This window comes from Melospiza georgiana, chromosome 1, assembly GCF_028018845.1.
Source record: "Melospiza georgiana isolate bMelGeo1 chromosome 1, bMelGeo1.pri, whole genome shotgun sequence".
NCBI classification, from domain to species: domain Eukaryota; kingdom Metazoa; phylum Chordata; class Aves; order Passeriformes; family Passerellidae; genus Melospiza; species Melospiza georgiana.
Genome location: NC_080430.1, coordinates 68947338 through 68968854, shown reverse-complemented (window position 1 = coordinate 68968854; position 21517 = coordinate 68947338).

Sequence of the window (21517 nt, the reverse complement as noted above, 5' to 3'; positions counted from 1 at the left end):
TAAGTCATGAAAAAAAAGGTGCTTTTTGTGATTCTTTCCCTTTAATTTTCTTGCTTTTTTTTAAAACTAAAATATTGTTTTTGGAAAAAGTGTGAAGAGTTTTGCCTTATCTCCTTAAGATGGTTATCTGGCTATTTCTATTTTCTATATCTAGATTTGCTATATCTAGCATTCCTAATCCAGCCAAGATTATTCTGTTCTTTCTTATTAAGATGAAAGCACTATTTATTAATTGATTAATGCAAATGATATCACAGCAGTCAATAAGGATTCTTTCAGGGATAAGTGACCACATTAATGAGACTGTGTGATGACCTTCATTGTTTGCCATAGCCCAAGAGAGTCAATGCCTTCAACATTTATATCCTGATCCAGGTTTTCCTGAGCCTTGCCAATTTTCTGACTTGAGTCAAAATTCCTCTCCCAAAGGCACCACCATTCAATCGGTGGTAATGGGTACACGATGACAGCTTTGGAGGTGTCAGTGTGACTCTGAAGATTTCCCAAAGACTGCTGTTCTCCCACCCACCTATGAAGTGCCTGATTGCTCACAAGTAAGCACTTAGACAATTGTAGGTACTGTGACAATTAACAAGAGTGGTGTGTATTTACTTCTCCACATATAAAATATTTCTGATTTGTAAAATCCATGCATGTTGTGGATAGGACAACTATCATGCCTAGGAGAAATATTAAAGATGATGCTAGGTGCAGAACCTGCATTTTTTTGGCTATTCATGGGCAGATGATTCATATCCTCATTTGAAATATGTATTCTTCTTGCCAGAGCTAAAGCATATAAGGGTGGAAAACATATGAAGAGACAGACACAGAAAATAAGATTGAGTTCATTTCACTGATCAGGAGCCAAATGATCACAAGCTTTAGTAGAATTACCTCCCAGAAGAACAGCCCCTTTCTGATAAATGCAGTCATGTAACCACTAGGGCATAAATCGTGCAAATTGAAGACTATAGTTCAAATATATATCTTTATATTAAGTTTCGTGAAATTTGGTATTGTGTGAACATTATTCATGTCTATGAATCTTCAGGCACAAATCTTGTTGCATTTTATTTGTGTTATAAGGAGATACATTTTGCAAAAGTTTCATTCAGTGAATATCAACCTTTATGAAATTGTGCTCTGGGAAGTCTATAAAAATTGTTGCATCTCCCACACAAAACCTGAGCAGACCTAATTCTAATTTTATCTATCTGTGTACACACAGAGTTCAAGCATCTTATAAATGAAAGGTACAACTTCATTTCTGTTTGAAGCTGGCAGAGTAAGTAAAAGGATTGGCTAGCACATATTGAAAGGACAGTCAGGTTGCAAGCTGAAAAAGAAAAAACCTACAGAAGAATTAATGTCCCTTCTAGAAAAGTACATAGCTCTCCTCTCACATTAGCCTGCACTGCTTCGGCCATCAGGGAGTTTGTGAAGTGGTGAAGCAGGACGGAAAGCACAGGAAAAGCCTTCCTCTGGGAAGCTTGTACTCAAATCAAATGTGTTGAAAGGACACAGACAGGGATGTCATTCGGGCTGGATAGCCTGACAGAGTTATTTCCAGGCTTATCAGATCATGTTCCACTTGTCTGAATACTCTTGTTTTACTTCTGTGCATCAACACAAACTCAGCCCCCAGCACCAAAACCAGATTCATTTCCACAGTACAAAGGGCTTAACTGTGCTTTTCAGCAGGTTTCCTCCTCCTACCCCTCTGCCCCTCTTTCTCCTGGGGTGGATTGCTGCTCCTACATTCAAATTCTGCATTTACCATGGAGTAACTATTTCCTAATTACAACTTAGACCATGGAGTATACGCAGTGCCATACAGAGATGTAGGAACTTTCATAACGGTGTGAAAGGTGGCAGAGACTCCACAGGTATAACAGAAGTTGCTGTAGGTTATTACATAGTCCATCCACTGATCCATTTCTCTGGGACTGGGATTAGTATTCCATGCTTCTGCAAAGTTCCAAGTGTGTGGTATTAAATCTGTTGAGGAGTAAAAAGAATCCTGCCAGTAAGTATTTCTTTCCCCTTCTCTACACTCCAGCACTTTGAAGGATCAGTACAGGCCAGGCTCATGCAGTTGAGTTGCTGCCAGTCAGTTGCTGATTCTGAGTCAGGAAACAGGAGTGTGACCACTTAAAGGGCAGATTCCTGCATTGACAGAGAACACACATTTAGCCCTCACAAAACCTGCAGTGTTTCTCAGCATGGACTAACATGATCTTTGCAATATCATGCCAGTAAAATCCCTCACATACTGGATTATGCTCTGTCTCATCCCCTTTGTATTCATTGAATACGTATGATGCTAGCTGGCTTGAAGGAATCTTTCATTTGATTTCCCAGGGGATATCCACTGAAGGTTTGATCCTGCAATACACTGAATAGGCTGAGCATTTAAGGAAGCCAGAGGAATTTGAGAATGTAAAGCTATCTGCTGGCTGAAGACATGAAGAGATGTGTTGCACTAGTTATGTTGTGCTCAATGTCATGAAAAATATTTCAAGGCAAGAAGAAATAGGAACACTTAAACAAACAACCAAACAAACAAAAAATCTAATAAGAAAAATAATTCCTGGAGACCTGGAGGGAGAAGAAAATTGTACCAGATACACCACATTCCTGAATCTGCAAGGAGGATTTGGTTTCATGGCAAGGACAAGGTCAGATCAGAAGACCTTCTATGTTACCACTACCTGCACCACTAACACCTAATAAGTCCAACAGGAAATATATTTTGCAGATTGGCTGGAAAACTAAGATGAAAAGACACATTTAAAATACAGATGTTTTCATCTGTGCATATGTGTATTGATTCTTGAATCTTTCAAAGCCACATTAATCATGTGACAAAAAGGCAAAAATGTGACATACCAGTTTAGGAATGAAAGAAAAGGGAAGTGACTTTTCCCCAGAAAGGTCTGTTTCAAAATATTTCTGAAAATCAATCAACAGTCAAATAAGTCTAGTGAAGAATTGAGCACTCCTTCAGGGACTACAGGATGTAATACTTTTTCTTTTACATTTTTATTATAGAAAATATAGTTTGCTAATATAAAAAATAAGTGGATATGTCTTTTCATATTTCAAAAAGGAATTCTGTTTTTCCAGTAAAATAAAAGTGGTTGCAGTGCTGATAGGAAACTTCTAATTTAGCAACTTACTTATAATTTCGCAACCCTTTGAAATATGTTCTGTTTTAAAAACAAAGAAAGTTAAAGTAATTTGTCCCCAGTATTCAAAGCTTTTTACCAAATATTCTGGGTAAAGACTGGAATTAGCTTCAGAGAATGACTTTAGTAGGTTTTGGATCTAGTCCTTACACTTAAAGCTACTGCATGACCTTTTGCTGTGCTTAATACACCACCAAAAAAAAAATTGTTTATTGTTTAAAAATTAATACATGGATTTTTTATTTTATAAGTGTCTGTAGCAGAAAGGATTTGTTCAAATGAAAAATGCATATTTCATGTGTTCACTTTCTAGATTCCTCATAATGGAAAACGTTTAATCAGGGGATGGGTTAAATTTCTTACTTATGGTGTGGCATGTGGTACAAATATTTCCCCAATGCAAAATAAGTGTGTGTGTATTTGTCTGTGTACACAAATACACAAATACTTAAATAGGAATGCAGGTATAATGTACATACAGGTGAGCATGTGGGAGTCCACATCCTTAGCAGCAACACAAAGAACCAATGCATATTGCAGCTAAATGCAGTTGGTAATTTCCTAGTTAAGATCAAGACCTCGGAAAGAAACTCTGTGCAGGGCAGGCAATCCTCTGGGCAAAAAGCCAGAAGAGTTGATACTTAAAAGGTTCATTCATTGTTTCTTTCTGCTCTGAAAATGCTGAATGGGAAACTCAGGTGCAGCATCTCCAAAACCTGTGCTGAGAGCACTCCTGCCTGCCAGCGAGGAATGTGAAGGGAAGAGACCTTCAGCTTTCATGCAGATCCTGCTCCTTCACCAGCCTTTCTGCAACTGCTGGGAAGAAAGATGTGGAGATCCTGTGGCTGTGATATCTGGGGGCAGAATTCTTTTACTAGCCAGGTGAAAATCCTTTTCTTTTAATGAGAAAACCTGTAGAACAGCTGAAATCCCACAGGTTTTTAGTCTTTTAGTCTTCATAGTTATCTTCTCATGCATTTCCACTGAAGAATGCAGTGGGGGCCAGAGCTACCTGTGAGGACATAGTGCTGCTACCTCTTATTAGACATTTCCATTTCTTCCAGCCTGAATGCTTTCCCATACCTTATTAGATTCATTAATGTGTGTTTATAATACTGCAGTTGTACTTTGATGATTTTAGGATGTCTGAGACTGGAAGGGAATGGGATGACATTTCTAGTATAATTTGTTCTGCATAAAACCTGTTCCCATTAATACTGAAGTTCATTCTCTATTTGTGAAGCTACTGGACCAAATCAGCTCATGCCAACAGGCACGCTTTGCTGACAGCTCAAGAAGCTTTGCCAGTTGACACCAGCTAAGAATTTGGCTCCACAGTTTGAGGGAGGGAGGGACAAAGTTTAAATAAGTGTTAGTGTAAGTGTCAGATTGCATTTCCATTTCCATCAGATCAAGTCCAGAGTAAATTCATTTAAAGCAAGGGATTTTTTTTTCTATTTTCTTTGGTGTAACAGAAGAGAGTTTGTCCCTGAGAATTTGTCTTCAAAAATCTCAGTGAGGCAGAAAAAAACACTTTTTAGCCAGTCTCTGAGAGGCTGATGAAACCCAGAGCAACGCACTGATATGTAAAGTACCTCATTTAATGAATTTACACACACATATGTGTACGTGTATATGTGTATGTATACACACAAATACACAATTTAACTGAAATAAACTCTAACCCTGAGCAAAAGAAAAATCCTCAGGATACAGTACCCTTTAAGTACAGAGCTGTTTAAAATATCAATCTCCTTATTGTAATTTGATGTGTGAAATTCAGGCACACATTTACAATTCAGATCCTATTCCTTAGGGATTCCCATTTAGGGCCTGTTCGTATGATTTATTTAGTGCCTTTCTTCACTTACTTACGCTTGAGATCGTTAGGTATAATGCACATATATGCACAGGGATAAAGTGTTTATCATCATTACTTCAATGAAGTCATTTGCCATCCTTGACACCCTCTAATGTCCCAAGTGCTTCAACCCACTGGCTCATTTGCCCAGCTTTCCTCTCTCTTCACTTTTTCATCTCAAATTCTCAATGTGTTCCTTTCATCAATCACATATGTTTAGCGGGTAGCAGGAGGAAAGACAGCAGAATAATTATCCAAATATAATAAAAGAAAGTCCCCTTTGTGATTCAGAAGGGACATGGATGGGGGAAGGGGAACAGAGGAATCAGGAGTGTGGATTTCACACTTCTTTGAAAACATTAACATTTAATGGAGACCAAAAGAACCACTGGAAGTTATCATGGCCTCAAGTGTGTGTCCCACATAGCTAACCTGAGGGCTTGGTCCCACCCAAGTGTCCTCTTTCTGCTCTGCCTCTCATTGCCCCAGGTTGCCAGCATTTCACCACCTCTGATGGGTGCAGTCAGGAACCACTTTGATTGTACGCTTTTGGATAGATTTTTCAAAAAACCAGGATCCAAATCACTATGCCCTGACTACATTCAGCTAATTGGCCCTTGCTTTCGATGACATCCGTGGTGTGGGGATGAGCAAATTGAAGATGAAAGGGTGGGCTGGGGTGGGGGCAGGGAGAAGTTAGCATGGCCTGGGGCACAATGTCTGCACAACTGGGGAGAGGCGAGAGAGTGTGGGGTCCCCAGGTGGCTGTGTGCAAGGTGACTTTTTCACTTTGAAAGAAGATTGGTCTCACATTTCTCTGCCTCCCTGGTACAGGCACCAGCTGCAACGAGGTGTTTCTCCATGATGTGAAGGAAGGACTATACACAAAGCCTTGCAGAGTCTAGTGCTGGGGAGACAGATCCTCGAGATGTTCATGCTCAGGAAAATGAGTGTTTTTAGTGGTTCTTCAGAGCTCAGTAAAATAGTGGTTGCCAATATGTGCCAGAGTTTGAACAAATTAAAACAGAAATTTCTCATGTAGACCACAAAACCAACACAAAGTTTGAAACAATCAAAGAATTCGAGATGGGAATGAACAACTATTTACTTATTTTTCTCAGTAAGTCCATGCAGGGCTTTGATCATTTACTCAAGCTCAAAATTCAATCAGAATGACAATTACCAGAAAGAAAACTCAGGGTTTCTGAATGCTACCTGACACTTTAAAGCAATAAACAAATAGCTAGTCATAGCAAAAGCTTTATTTTCCCCTCAGTTCACCCTTCTCCCTTTCCCTAAAAATGAAGGACTTTGCCATGCCCTTAGGTGGTGGATCTGACATAATCATGGAAACACTTCAGAGAGATTGCATGTGGTCTTCATAGGAAACACAACAGCAGTGGTTACTTCTAATTACAAAAGGAAATTCTGCCCTTGAACATATCTACTGCATCAGCTGGTAGAGGCAAATGTCCTACCGGGGAATTACCAATCCCTTTTTTCATAGCAATAAGGAAAGAAATGGAATATGAACTACTGGTACTGAGAAAAGGGGTTAAAAACTAGACCTCTAGAGAAAACTAAAGGTTCTTGACTTGCCTTTTTTTTTTAAGGGCCTGTATATAACCTGGGATACTTATAATCTAGTCCAGTTTAAAGTATGTGAGCTAGAGGTCATATCTGGTCACTAGAGACCCCATGGACTTCTCCAATCTTTTTGTCTCCACAACATTCGATGGCAATAAGTTCTACTGTTTAAAGAGGCAGTGTATGAAAAGAAAATAATGGACCTTTCTGGATCTTTGATAGAGATTAGTCATTTTTGCAACCTGAAAGTACAAAGTTTGCAGTTTTTCTTAGCCATTTTTCATGCCATATCTTAGCACATCAAAACCAAAGTCGAAGAGCAAGTCTTTCACAGCTCCTTCTCAGAATGATGTGTTGGCACCTTTTTCAGCTTTTCAGAAATGGTCACTTCCAGGCTAACAAACATTCAACATTCACTCACTCACTTTTCCTGCTAAGTGGTTTGGTCTATTTTCTTCTCCTTTCAGGGCCTTCAGGAGGAGATTAGAAAGACAATGCTTGAAGATTATGAAAGAGATAACAGAGTTTATCACAGCTGTTTTGACCTTGCAGAGTCTGAAACATAGTTTGAGCCAAAACCTTAGCAAGTGTTTTTAAATTTTTTTTTTCTGATCTGAAGTATAAAAACAGTGCACAGTGGCACAAAAATATTTTATAAACATTTATGGAGAAAAAGGCGGAAAATAAATTCCTCCAAAGGAGAAATGAATCAACGTTCTTTCCAGGGGAATGGAGAGAAATGTAAAATCATAGAGGCAGAATACTTATCTATGGCTATTTTCATCAATACTTTATAAAGGAATACTTGGAGTGATTTAAACACTTATCTTTATGTTCACCATGAAATTTGCTATCTTGGATTACCTGTCAGAACTGGTAAACACCAAATAAATAAAGAAAACCAATTAAAAACCATTCAGAATGCTACTCATGTCCTAGAAATAGAAGGAATTTACAAATGTTGGTCTGTTTTGGTTTTTACCTAATGCAAAATTCTCATCCTAGAGCATTTCTGTATTTTCAAACTGGGACTTTCAGTTCATGGCACCTGATCTGTATTTTTTACTCTCCTGAATGCTTTTCCAAAAACAAGTAGTGTGTGTCCAATGTACTGAAATCATACAAGACCCTGACTCACAATTCCTCCATGTCAGACCCAGCTCTTCAGGGTGAAATGTGCTGTGTAAATAAGAGGCAGAGGAGCAGGAACAGCTTCTTGTTTAAAGGCTAGGATGCTCTATCTACTTTTCTGGGCTGGCTTGATTCTATCCTATTGGTGTAAAGCTGATACAATGTCCCTGAAAAGAGAGGTGTTCTGTATTATATACATAGCATTATCTTTAATTATTGGCTTTGCCAGCAAGTGTGGCTTTCATTTATCTACCTAATTTATGTAACCAGGGCCAACTTTAGACACAGGCACAACAAATGTTTGAGGAGTGTGCTAAAACATCAGGAGCAGGTTCCTTCTTGCAATGGTGGTTACCAGGCAGGGCCAGACCCTGGGCAATTCTGCTGTCTTGGGCTCCAGCTTAGCCATGGGAGAGCTGGCAGAGCACAGAGAAGTGCTGATGGAGGTTGTGGCATTGCTGGTGCTATTACTGTGTCTCTCTGCAGAGCAGCAGGCAAGGCTTCCTTTGTACCTGAGGTTCTGGCTGGGACCTTGCTTCCCAGACCTTTCCTTCCCAGGGCACAAATTTTATGCCCTAGACCCTTCTGTCTTGAAGAAACATGATTTATTTCCACCAGTGCTGCTGAGGGGGGCATCTTGAATTAGCTCTGCTAACTCAATTTCAGGCAAGATGCTCCACATCTCAGAAATTTTGCAGTCCGAACACAGGAAGTTAAATAGTCAGAAATTCCAGACATGCCACTGTTGAACAGTTTTCCCCGCTCCGCATTGTCATAGTATCTTTGCACTGTCTTAACATCACATTTCAAAAGTGACAGGATATTTTCCTTCCAAAAATGTCCCTCCCCCATGGTCAGTGAAATCTGGCTCTGTGGTATTCAGAAGTTATAGCAATAAAACTCCTCTTTTCTGACCTGCCAAAAGAAAAAATTCTGCCTTGCAGGGCTCCTGGCTGAATCAGGATATTAATGAGTAGGGAAACAGCAGTGAAGATGATGGCTAACCAATCAATAATGACTGAATTACAGTTTAAAAACTGGATGTGTTAGATAGTTATTAACAGTGTAATTATTCATAAATGTGCCTAATTATTCATAATTATTCAGAAACCTTATTACTTCCCTGATTGTCATAAGTGATCTCCGAGGCCAATTATTATTTGATTATGGCCACAGGACTCTATGTTGGTATTACTCCTTTTGTCCTAGAAAAGTACAGAGAAAGCTGGTGAAGTGAAACTCGTGGAGCTCTATCTGTATTGAGGAGTCCTTTAAGAACAAGAAGCCTGTGATTTGAAAACCTCTGTTGTGTTTCCTCTTAGCTCTTTATTCAGATTTCCTTCATTCCTTTATTACAGAAGCTGCTGCTGCCTAATTAGGGTTTTCTTGTTGTAATTGCTGCATTTGATATCTTAATAGTGTTACAGTGAGTGTGAGGGAGGAAGGGGGAAAGGGGCAGAGGGACTATCAATGCATGTGTTTGTGGAGAAACCAAAAGCTCCCCAGGCTGTATGACTGAGCCAGAAAGGCCCAGGAGCCAAATCCCAGCTAGCTCAGGTATCCTGTAACTCAGCAGGGAGCTCTGTCATATGCAGCTGGGGTAGTTTCTAGCCCCTGACAATAAGAATGACAGTGCCTTTCCCTTTAAACAAACTGCTGCGCTTGATTAGTAATTTCCACAAAAACAGGTGAGAAAATTGTATTTTACATTTGCTTACATTTGACTCACAGGAATGTAAACTCAAACCTAACTGCAGCCTTGGTTAAGTGCTGAACCAGATGTATCCAGGGTGTTGATGCAATGAGACCTCATCATCAGAAAATCTGGGATTTTTGTCAGAAGACACTTCGCTAATCAAACAGGACCATCAGCTCCTTTTCATTCTCTTTCCTCCCCTGAAAACATTAGAGCCATTATATTGTGGGGCGGCATTAGTCATGTTAAATTAGCATATAGATGAGTTCTGGGGGTAGGAGGGAGGGGGAGATAGGTTATGATAACCTGATGCTGTAATGCAGAAATCTTTTGGCTTACATACCAGGCCCCACAGTGCCCTGAGCTTGCTGCACAGGGGAAATGCGGTTTCCCAACTGAGTTGCAACCAGCTTCTATTGTGTGATTTTACTGACAGTGTTTGATAAGAAAACACACACCCAAGCACTGAAGAATCATGAATCCGGCTCCACAGAATCATCCAATTGTCTTAAAAATCATGAGATTCAAAACCCGATAAGCTGGGTTTTTTGTTGTTTGTTTGTTTGTTTCTTTTTTGTCTTTTGTTTTCTGTCTTCTCTTGCTGGGTAAGAAGGGCTGGAAATCTCTTTGCACTGACAGCCAAGATTGTCCTTCTAATAACTTGAAGGGGCAATAAAGAAAAGCATTAGACACTGCAAGTGCTGTAAGATCCATTAGTGGCTCATAACCACTATGGTGTGAAAAGAAGGGCTGCGCAGCTGAGTGGTCATTTTAGCATCTTTGATCCAAAATATTTGTGTCATAGCAGGGGGTTCAGTGGGAAGAATTATGGTTCCTCTAAGTCTTCCCCATCTCAATATCACAAAGTCTGCACCCAGGTGCTGTCATGCAGGTATATTTGAGTACTGTCCTCACTTCAGGAGACAAGGCCAGATTCTGGTTGTGGTTACAGCTCTGTGCCCCTGGAGCTGTTTCACAGATGGCAGTGGAATCTGGGAATGAGATCCCCGTTGCCTGATGATATTCTCACAGTTAAATATATGATGGAAAATAGTTTCATGCTGAGAGAGTGCTACCAAATGTAAGAAATGTAATAGTTCAGCAGAGGCTGAAATGTATATATACATAGTTCTGGGTTTCTTAAAATCCCCTGGAAAGTTTAACAGGGGCATTTCTTTTGTTTTGTCAGACTATGTGGTATAAACAGTCAAATACTAGTAACCCTCTTGTTCTGCAGCATTCTCTAGAATTTCTGTGATAGGGAATAAAACCGTTAAACAACTAGAACCCTTTGGTCTTTTGTGAAGGTTTCAATACATGACGGCTCTCAACACAATTTGCTGTGCTCAACAGTAATATGAAAGGAATATGCTTGATTTTTCAAGCTATCTCTGTGTAGGAATAAGAGTTTTGTGAGATGCGTGCTTGCAGTCTGCAGTTTTGCAAAATACAGAACAGAAGGTTTTTATTTTCTTTAGACTATATAACCAAAGAAAAGGAAAATACTAGTCTGTCAGACAAAGGCTGAAGACAACTTCCTCCCTCTGAATTCTTTCTTTCACTACAAAAGTGAAATTTCTTTAGTCATATTTGCATATCTTTGGTCTTTTCTTATCAAAGTTGTGATGGAAATTCAATTTCTACAGGTGCTATGGGGAAACCAGTGTTCAATTTGCACACTGGGGACTTCCAGCACAATTTGACACGGTAGGACAGAATGCTCACTAAACTTTTTGACAAGTTCTGTCAGAATGGAATTCAGGAATCTTATTTTGCCACAATTCAGGCTCCATCATATTACAGGATACAAATCTTAGTGAATCAGAATAGGAAGAAACTTCATATTTTTCAAATAGGACGGTGTATATAGTAACTTTGTAATATGGACATAAATTCATCTCTTCTAATTTTCACCTAATATTACTACAGCTGAGACCTGCTGCAGGTATTCTTGGAATGACAACTCAGTCTTGGCCCAGAAATGCAAAGTTAAACTAACTGCTAAAACCACTGGGTATATCTGATCCAAGATTAAAAATGGAGTTCACATATGTCAACACTCTGAACTTTTTTGACTACTGATTATGTGTTATTTATTTCTTATCAAAGCAGAGAAGGGGAAGAAAGAGGTAAATTCTTTCAATTCACATTTAATACTACAACTTAATTGCTAAGGCAGGGCAGAATATCTCATATATACCTTTTTTATCATGGCTGCAGCTTCCTGACTTGTAACACAACCTATAGCTACCACACTGTCTTTTGCCTCTCTGGCTCTCAGTGAAATATATTTCACTGTATGCTGAAGGCTAAAGCTTTGATTGTTCTTAACTTACATAGGATGACAGCCTAATTTTGCTAAACCCTGAGCCTGAAAAATTAGGAACATGCTTTCTTTCCCTGAATCTGAAAACCCAAGGCTGCTTTGCCACAAAGAACAGTAAACAACCATGATGTATTCTATTAGGCAAAGTTAAGCAAAGCTCTAAGGAAACCCTCACAGGCAATGTGAGCTACAACCCTACTTCAGCAAAAAACCAACCAAAAACACAAGAGAAAATGGTTGCAAGTGTGTGTGTTATTTGTTCCCCCTCCCTTTGTGGCTTCAAAGGGTGAAAATGGAAGAATGTGACTGCAGAGCATAATGGGTCAACACTGCAGCTCTGATCGCTGGAGCATACACTCTAAATTTCACGCTACATTAGGTAGATTTTTAAACCTAATCTGCTGCTACGACTGTTTTATTGGTAATTCTATGAAGGTACAGATTTCTTGACAACAAGGGAAACATAGGAGAGGTACTTGGTAATCCACAACTTTGTGACACCCCAGTGACCCAGCAGTCCAGCACATTCAGTGCACCTTGGCTCAAGGGGGAGCACCATAACAAGCCTCCTTTCAGCTCTCATTTCCCTCTGTTATGACAGTTAAGGGCATTCATTTAACCAATTACAATTTTTTCCTTGGTGTCTCCATAACTCCGATGTATTGATCTAGTAAGGGTCTGCACTGAAAGCTTTACAGATTGGCATAGTTTTAAGACCAGCTCCTGTATTCAGGCAAACACCATTTGAGAAATGGAGAAGGCTTTGCTTTACTCTGCCTCAGAGCTTTTAAAATGCTGTGCAATAGCACCACTCACTTTTTTGTTTTCCCAATTTAATTCCTCCAGTTTAAAATAAACCTTGGCCGGAGTGATGAAAATGCTGTGCAATAGAGCCATGGTTACTCTTCCCATGCCTGGCTCCAGTGGTGTTTCAACATTCCACTAAAAGCAGAGCAGCAGCAACAAAAGCAACTGGAGCTGCAGAAAAGGCTTTAATATGAGCTGTCCATCTCTGCCACGATAGAAGCACTTCTGGCCACCTGTTGGTGGTGAGTAAGCTTTACTGCTGAAAACTACAGGACCAGAGATTTTGGGTGCCACAAGAGTTGGCTGGAAGTTTAGCAGGTGGCTTCAGGATCAAATGTGATATTAGATATCTAAAGGGAGGAGATTATAATCTTCACGAATATCTCTTCAACTAGATCAAGGCTCAAACCTACTCACAGGATTTAATTTATCTTTGAGAAGTCAACCAGTGATCCTTTGTAAGAGAACTGGGAATGGCTGGATTGAACCCTCCTTCAGTAGGGTTCCATGATTGCTTCCATGATTGCTATATACAATCTTTAACACTGTTTGAAAGCCTTTGCTTTCTGTTCTGTGCTTGTTGTAACCCCTGCCCTATAATGGCATCATTCTTATGGATAAACTTTAATTTACAGTGATTTTTCTTTCTCTTTTTTTATTGTAATAATTGTTTTACAGATGTATTACAAAAAATCAGGGTCCTGTAAACTGCAAACAGTGGCACAAAGGCCCAGATTGAATAGTCAGGTTGTAATTTAGTCTCCAGGCTGAGAGGTTTGCTACCATACCCAAACCCTTAAGCAATATTCTTCAGTGTGGGACATTAGCAGGATCCCTCAATTGAATTACAGCATTGTATTCCATCTGGGACTCAGTATTGTAGTGTACTTAACATTGTACTACATAGGGAGGCATGAGAGTAATGGAATTTTACAGTAATAAGATTTTTTTTTTATTAAATGAGAAGTAGGCATATAAGATCTCCAACTATGTAGCATTAGTGGAGTTAGAAATAAAAACCCTGTAAAACATAACTAAAAAATAAGCTTTTTAAAAATTTTATAAATATTGTAATGTGCTGTTAATATACAATAAACACCTTAGAACCCTAAGTCTTTCTCAAAATGTCAAACTTGCTATGCAGTTTTAGGTGGATTTTCATCATGATAATTGCAGTATATTGGTAGTGATTTTTGAAATGAAGTGTGTGTCATCCCCCCAGTTCAGTAAAGTATTTTGGCAAAGCTTTCAATTCATCCTTATAAGCTCAAGTACATGTGAATGTTGCAGATAATTTATATGAAATACGAAGTAGACATATTATATATGAAATATATATATATATAATGATAAGATACTGTAAAAGTTTTTCTGAAATCAGTGCTGAAAGTTATTTTTTATTTTTCATTCTGCCTAAAAATCCATATAGCCGAATAGCACTAACAAGCAAGTAAAGCAAGTGCTAACATCAGTTGAAAATCTGCTGTTTCACTGCACTGACTTGGGTAGGTAATATCATATCAAGTAGTTAGTAAGAAACAAACCAGAAGAGCTCCAATTTTTAAAGGAAGACAAGAAGACATAAAAACCAGGCAGACACAACAGAAATTACTCTCTACCGTATATTTTTCTTTTAAATTCATATTTCATTATCAGTTAACCAGCAGTCTGTTACCTTCCTAATAAAGAAAAAGGTATTATAACCAATAAAAAATATTTATTGCCACATTTTATGTTTTAACCAAGGGCAACCCCCTCAACATATTCTTTTTAATTCCTTGACATGGTGAATAATTAAGTAGAAAAAAATAACTTTTTATGTTAAAGAGAAAATCTATGTGCTGATTAGTTAATTAACACAGCATCTTTCAGAAATACAATAAATCTGGAGAATCAGAAAGAAATAGAGATAAGAATCTGCAAGATCTAGTGTGCTACTCAAATTCTGGATTTGCTGTGCTAATATCAGTTTTGTCATTGGCTTCAGGGCCCAGAGCTTTCCCTGTAGTCTTCACTGCAGAGATAGGGAATGTTATGGGAACTTAGAAATCGCCAGGGAAGTGCTCGGACTTGAGGTTTCCAAAAACCACAAACTGATGAATTTGAAAATGTAAGTAAAATAGCCTATATTGATCAAAATAAAATCTTAATGAGCCCCTGATGTGCACTGGGAGAAATTTCAAAGTACTGGTGGGTAATAATAAGGCAAAATGAAGTAACAGGCAACTCAGTCAGTTCAGACTTGAATTTGGATCCTTCTCCAAGCAAAAATAAGTAATATGTTTTAAGTAGTTGTTATTTAATTTTCCCCTTTCATTTTTGCCATCTGGCTATTGTTTGACTAACCAGTTTTTAATGGTTTCTCAAAACCCAGAAATTTTAACCTTGAGGCATAGATAAGGTGTATTTTTTTTACTACTACTATGTTGTTGTTCCTACTGGTGCTGCTACTGATACTACTCTTGTTGTTGCTGTTGATCATCATATGAATATGTATTTCTAAAAGCAATAAATCCATTTTGACTAAAGTTTTGGCAAAAGTATTTGGAATGTCTTGGCCCCTGTTTCACAGAAATACACTGGACGGGGTTCCTGATCTTCTGGGAAGGATTGAATTGAGAAGGAATTAGATATTGCTCTCAGTTTACATCTTCTCATGGGACTAAGATCTAAAGTACCACAACAGCCTAAAGGATAAGACATAGTTAAGTATCAGGTTAAAAGAGAAAATGTAAGGGATGTGATATTGGAAGCTTTCTGTTTTCCTGAGTAAGATGAACAAAAAGAGTTTGCAAATCTTGCTGTCCAAAAATGTTATGCTTCCTCCTTCCATGCAATGCCCTAGGTAGTCACCCTGTTGCACAGCCAAGGGAATGAAAGGAACCTGCACCTCAGGGTTAACCACAGACAACGGAAAGGTGGTGATGATGCAGAGCCTTATGTGTTCTGTTCTGCAGACATGGGGCAGAAACTCCTGGAGGAAAGATGGCACACGTGGCAAAAGGCAGTGATGTTGTACACTCCAGTATTTATCAGCTGGTCTGTCAGAGTCCCGAGGTAGAGCACAGTGAAGGCAACAGCCAGTTCAAGTAGAAAGATTTTATCCACTATTAGATTGGATAAGGCAGAGTGGGTAATTTTGGCTGGTATGGAGAGGTATATCCCCTTTTATTTGCTACTACCTTCTTAGAGTCTTTGCTCAGAATATATATCCTTATATATCCTTATATATATGTACACCTTATATATCCCCAAAACCAAACCTAAAAGACCACCTCAGGTTTGGTCCTATCAAAAATGGGCAGAAAATATGCATCTGATCCTAAATCAAAATTTTTGTGTAATTCAATTTCCCAGTTAGTGATACAGTGGGAAAGTGACAAGATGTATTGTACCACAAATCTATCTTATACACATCTGCATTTACAATATGCAAGTTTAAGTCTTTAAGAATTTTTATCAACTGTTAACCTCTCCTGTTGTTTCAGGGCCTTGTTGCTTGACCACAATAAAGATTTTAAATCTCATGGATTAGTATCTCATTTAATAGATTCTAGACTTAAAATAACAATGATAAAACGGAATTATGTGTTAGGACCAACTCAAAGTCAAATTAAACTGACTTGTACTGCTTTTTTGGTCCCACTTCATGTTATTCTTCCAGATATAAGAAGTATAGAGAGAGTTACTAAATTATTTGCAGCTGTTTTAATAAATGGACTACAGCAGCCCAATACCGCATAACCAACTACAATTGCACATACTGATATGCATCTATTGCATATACTGATCATATCTGAAATGTGCTTATAACATCCATTAATTATTTATTAACCTTTATAAACCGCTTAACAGTGGAATGCTAATATCGAGTGCAATCTTGTGGGAACCAGGGATAATTTTTCCCAGCAGATAAATGGTATTTTCTGCCTGATCATGTGATAATATTGTATGTCATGAACAAAAGTATAGAGAGAATCCATGTATTTTTGAATATTCCAGGTTAAAAATTTCCAGTTTATTGCATGCCTTAGTCATAGCTTCAATGAAGGATATAGCTCGGGGAGAGTGGCCATTTTGTACTTAGATGAGCTGCAATAGAATTCAAAATCTTACTCTTGTGAGTCCTTTTATAAAAACAATACTTCTTTTCCAACATGTTATCATGTTTCTAGGACTCTGAATATTCAATACAGAGCTCCATTTTCTCTGAAAAAGCTGTCATTGACAAAGGTTTTCCTCTTTTTTTATTTCTCTGTCTGGGGATTTTTGAACTGCTTTGCTCTGACATCTGAAGTACAGAGGTGTTAACAGATATCACTTTTTGTGAGAAAGTAAGAAGTGAACCAGTAGAAAACTGAATTTCATTAATTTCTTCTTAAAGGTACATCTTGCTTTTCAATATTTGCAGTAGCAGGGCTGAAAGTCCAACAGCTTCTATCCCTCTCCTCTCCTCTCCTCTCCTCTCCTCTCCTCTCCTCTCCTCTCCTCTCCTCTCCTCTCCTCTCCTCTCCTCTCCTCTCCTCTCCTCTCCTCTCCTCTCCTCTCCTCTCCTCTCCTCTCCTCTCCTCTCCTCTCCTCTCCTCTCCTCTCCTCTCCTCTCCTCTCCTCTCCTCTCCTCTCCTCTCCTCTCCTCTCCTCTCCTCTCCTCTCCTCTCCTCTCCTCTCCTCTCCTCTCCTCTCCTCTCCTCTCCTCTCCTCTCCTCTCCTCTCCTCTCCTCTCCTCTCCTCTCCTCTCCTCTCCTCTCCTCTCCTCTCCTCTCCTCTCCTCTCCTCTCCTCTCCTCTCCTCTCCTCTCCTCCTTTCCTCCATTTCTGTGATCAGACCCATAGTTTGGATGCTAATTTTTAAGGTGTCATCCATAGCTGGTTTTTAAATGTTACCTACATTGAAATTAATTCAATCAGAAATTCATTCTGAAGCTGAAAGGGCATGTATGATATACTCAGTACTTGCTTTTGCATTCAAGCCTGGTGCAGGCTATCTGTGCAGGACTGACAGCATCCTTGTTATCATCTAAAGGACAGTCCTCAGCAGTCAATCAAAAGCTCAAGGTTGAAAGAAGCTGACATAATGCCCATCAAAGTCTTCTCATTAAAACTGATTTCAGATTGTGGATGACTCTCCTTGACCAGAATGACTCTGTGGGTATTCATGTAGTGTGTAAGGCATTGCTCAGACAGTTGGTAGCCCCAGCAGCAAATCGTGCAACATTCTATATGGCCAGGAGGTCAGATGAATACTGGGATCTTCTTTGCACATCCACTGAGGCCAAAGTGTTTGGTCTTCAGCTGTTTCCCTTTTATTAATGAGTGGGATATTTAAGTGCCTCTGAGATTTCATGGGTAAGGATGACTTCTACAATATCTGACTGCCTCTCAGGTTACAAATTTTCTCTGTTACAACCTCTACACTACACATATTTTACTTCTTCCTATCTTTTTTCCTGATGTCATTCTCACCTCTTTCAAAAAGAATCCTACATGTTTGATGTTAGGGTGTCTTACCCCTGAGGCTTTCTCTATCTAGACTGTACCACAGAGCAATGCAAAATATAATTTTTTAAATACATTATATTTACTTCCATGGTTATTTTTGTGCAATAATCTCTCAATTCTTTCTGGTTATGCATTTTTCATTTTTAATACAAGAAGCATTGTGTTGGTATATTTTTTCTTCTCTTCTTATTATGCGGAATTGCTTTTCCTGAGACTGAGTCAATTATTATTTTGAAAAACAAAGCACCTTTGTTTTGGGTTTCTTTGGAGGGAGGAGACAATAATAGCAGAACTACACTAATCCTACAATGTACAGGAAGGACCAAAAGTACCCTGAGATTCTGAACATCAGTGTATTTCCCTTGATGGTTGCATTACAAGGTTGTGTTTATAAAGCTGCAGTTCACCACTTGAAGTGACATTTTCCAATCTCAAACCAGAGACTTTGCTTAAATTAGGCAACTTTTGTGCCACCTAGTGGCCCCTCCTCTCTGAGAAATGAGTCTGGCATTCCTTTGCCTAAAATTCTGCAGGCCTCTGGCCTTTAAGTGTTGTAGAAACCCTTCAGTAGTAGTAAATTGTGAACCAAAGAGCCAAAATCACTTACTTTAACCATGAATATTATCCTTTAATATTTTTTCTTGCAGTTTTTATTTGGCTGTTTACCCCTTATGTTTGCAGTCATCCATGCCTGGCCTGTGCTATGCAGAGAGAATTATCACAAATGTGAATCTTTATTACTGGAGTTTTTTTCTGACATAAGGTCTTGTAATTTCCAGTCTCTTAAGACTTCCCTATTTTGATGCTCTCAACAGATGAGTCCTCAATTCACGCTTACTCTTGGGGTCATTGAAAATGGAACAAATTGCCACCACTGTGTCACTCAGTGGAGCTAAGTCAGTATAGAGCAGGAAAGATATTGAGCCTTTTCAAATAACTATGCTGTTATCTGTACAAGCCACAGCTTTTTGAGCCTTGCTGTTTGAAGTCAGTCACCTCCATCTATATTTGGGCAGTAAAAGAGCAGTAGAGCCAACAGGTTCCCAGAGGCTGCAAAGATGGGCAGATCCCATTGGCTTCAGAAGGAATTTGAGATGTGACAATGCCAGCCCATCCCACATCTGATCTCAAGATAACTGTTGTGAGGATCCTGAGGACGCATCTTGTTTCTGTGCTTCCAGTGATGCACTTCAGACACTAAACTCCAGTGTTCAGCCCAGCCAGGCTGACTCCTATTCGGGAAACCCTTTGGGTTTTAACTCTTTATGTTAAATATAAGCCTAAGTGCAGAATGCTTTCACAGGCAGCAATGGTCAATGAACAGGGGCTGCCAAGCACTGAGAAAATCTGCCCTGAGAAGACCTGCCTGTGTTTGAAGGGTTTTTACTTCAGTTACATCATCCCATAATGACATAGAGTTTCACAGACCCATGAAGGGCCAGCATATATGAGGGATGCTGGACACAGGCAGTCTGACATGGCTTTTTACACTACTAGCCAGATCTTCTCCTGCAATCTGTGTCACAGTGCCATCTGGATACAACTTAAAAATTCAGCATCTAAACAGTGATGTCGTCAGAAAGAACCAGGTCATGGGATCTTTTTGTGGCTGTCCTGGCATTCACCTGACAGAGTCTGATAAGTGGCACTGCAGTATTTATTTCAGTTAAAAGATCTAAACCCCTTCTTCCCCAAATCTTTACTGTACCCAGGGATACTCTATTTGCAAAAGGACTTAATTATGATTGTATTCATTTACAAAGACCACTGATTTGAGAAATGGCCCAAATAATAAGTGCTGTCGGAATAATTACATGACTATGAGGCCAGCAGTAGTGATGTTTGCTCTGCTAATTGTACTTAATTTACTGTGAAGTTTTTCAGTGGCTCCTGTAGCTTTGAGTGCCCTGAGTTGTGGTGCTGCTGTATACACCAGGGGGAGAAGATTATCAGTGAGGTAGTCCAGTGAGAACCATTTCTGAAATGATCCCAAGGGGCAGATTCTCCAGTGCTTTCATTACACACAGCCAGTGCTGTGGGTGACACTCTCCCTGGAGCTCTTGGGAACACAGTGGCTACTCACAAGGTGCAATGGGGCAGCCAGCAAGCTCCAATCTGCCACTGGGTGCATGTGTGAAGACTTTTTTCTATTTCCTTCCCTGTTTAAGGCCTTGAACTGTAGTTTCTCATCATGGGAAATTATGTGGATGTGTTAGGATCAGAAGTAGATGTCTGTTTGCAGGGGATACTGACAGACAGCAATGCTGGGACAGCCACATACCTACAGATCACCATGTGGCTGTACATATATTCTCCATTTCTAACTGGGTCATGTTGTGTCTTAGGGGACCTCATGGGAGTTGTTCTTCAAAAGGAAAAACCCCATCTTGAGACAAAGGGAAAAAAATATTTAAATTATTTGGGAAGGGTATTTTTTTGTTTGTTTGTTTGTTTGTTTGTTTTAAGAGAAAAAATAGAAGGATAAAAGGAAAATTAGAAAGAAAAAATGGACAACACGGAACCACAACCCCAGCTTGCCTGATGGCTGATTTTCAGTCTACTTGACAAGGAACAAGCTCATGAAATTATTAGTTCCCCTCTTCTCGTGCAAGTGTATATATCCCTCCCTCCTTGGTAAATTTTGAATCTTTTCAAAATATCATCAGAATTTAATAGAAAAGTAGAGATCTCTGAGATATTAAGCAACTTTTATAAGAGCAGGTTGGAGAAAAAAGATCCTACTGATGTTTCAGTCCAGGCAAAATGCTTAAATCAGAGCTTGTGCCTTCTCAGACAGCAAAGCTAAAATATACAAATCTGTAAAAAATGAAATGCCTATGGCCTTATTAAAAAAAATAAAATTAAGGGCTATCCTTTTGTCCTTTAAAAGCAAGGTAGGACTATAGTAAAGAGTAAATGTGACCAGACTAAGTTCCCTGAAATCACTATTTTGATTTAGATTAGCAGAGCTGACAGTGGCTGAACTCTATTTACCTTCCTGCTTCTTCTCCCAGTAGAACAATGGACCCAAGCTATGCAGGAGGTCAGCAATGTTAAAAGATTTTAATGGATGGACTCATGACCATCAAGCACATCTGACATCTGAGCGTGGGCTGGAAAGAATCCAGTGTTATGACATATGCCAAGCTCCTCTCAAATCTCATGGCAGGTGACAGGAGCTATTGCACAGTTTAAACCTTCTCCTTTTTGTCTTTTCTGCCTGTTACCTGTTTTGCATTACTGAGGCTGACAAGACCCATAATAAGATCACCTGCCTGTTGCTTTTGCCCCTCCTCCCCGCACTAGATAGAGATCAGTGCAGGCAAGGGGAAGAAAGAGGATTGATTTAGATGGACCTAAGACAAGTGTTCTCATCTGAAACCAGGTGTTCCTAATGCCTGCCATAAGATTTATTGCAGT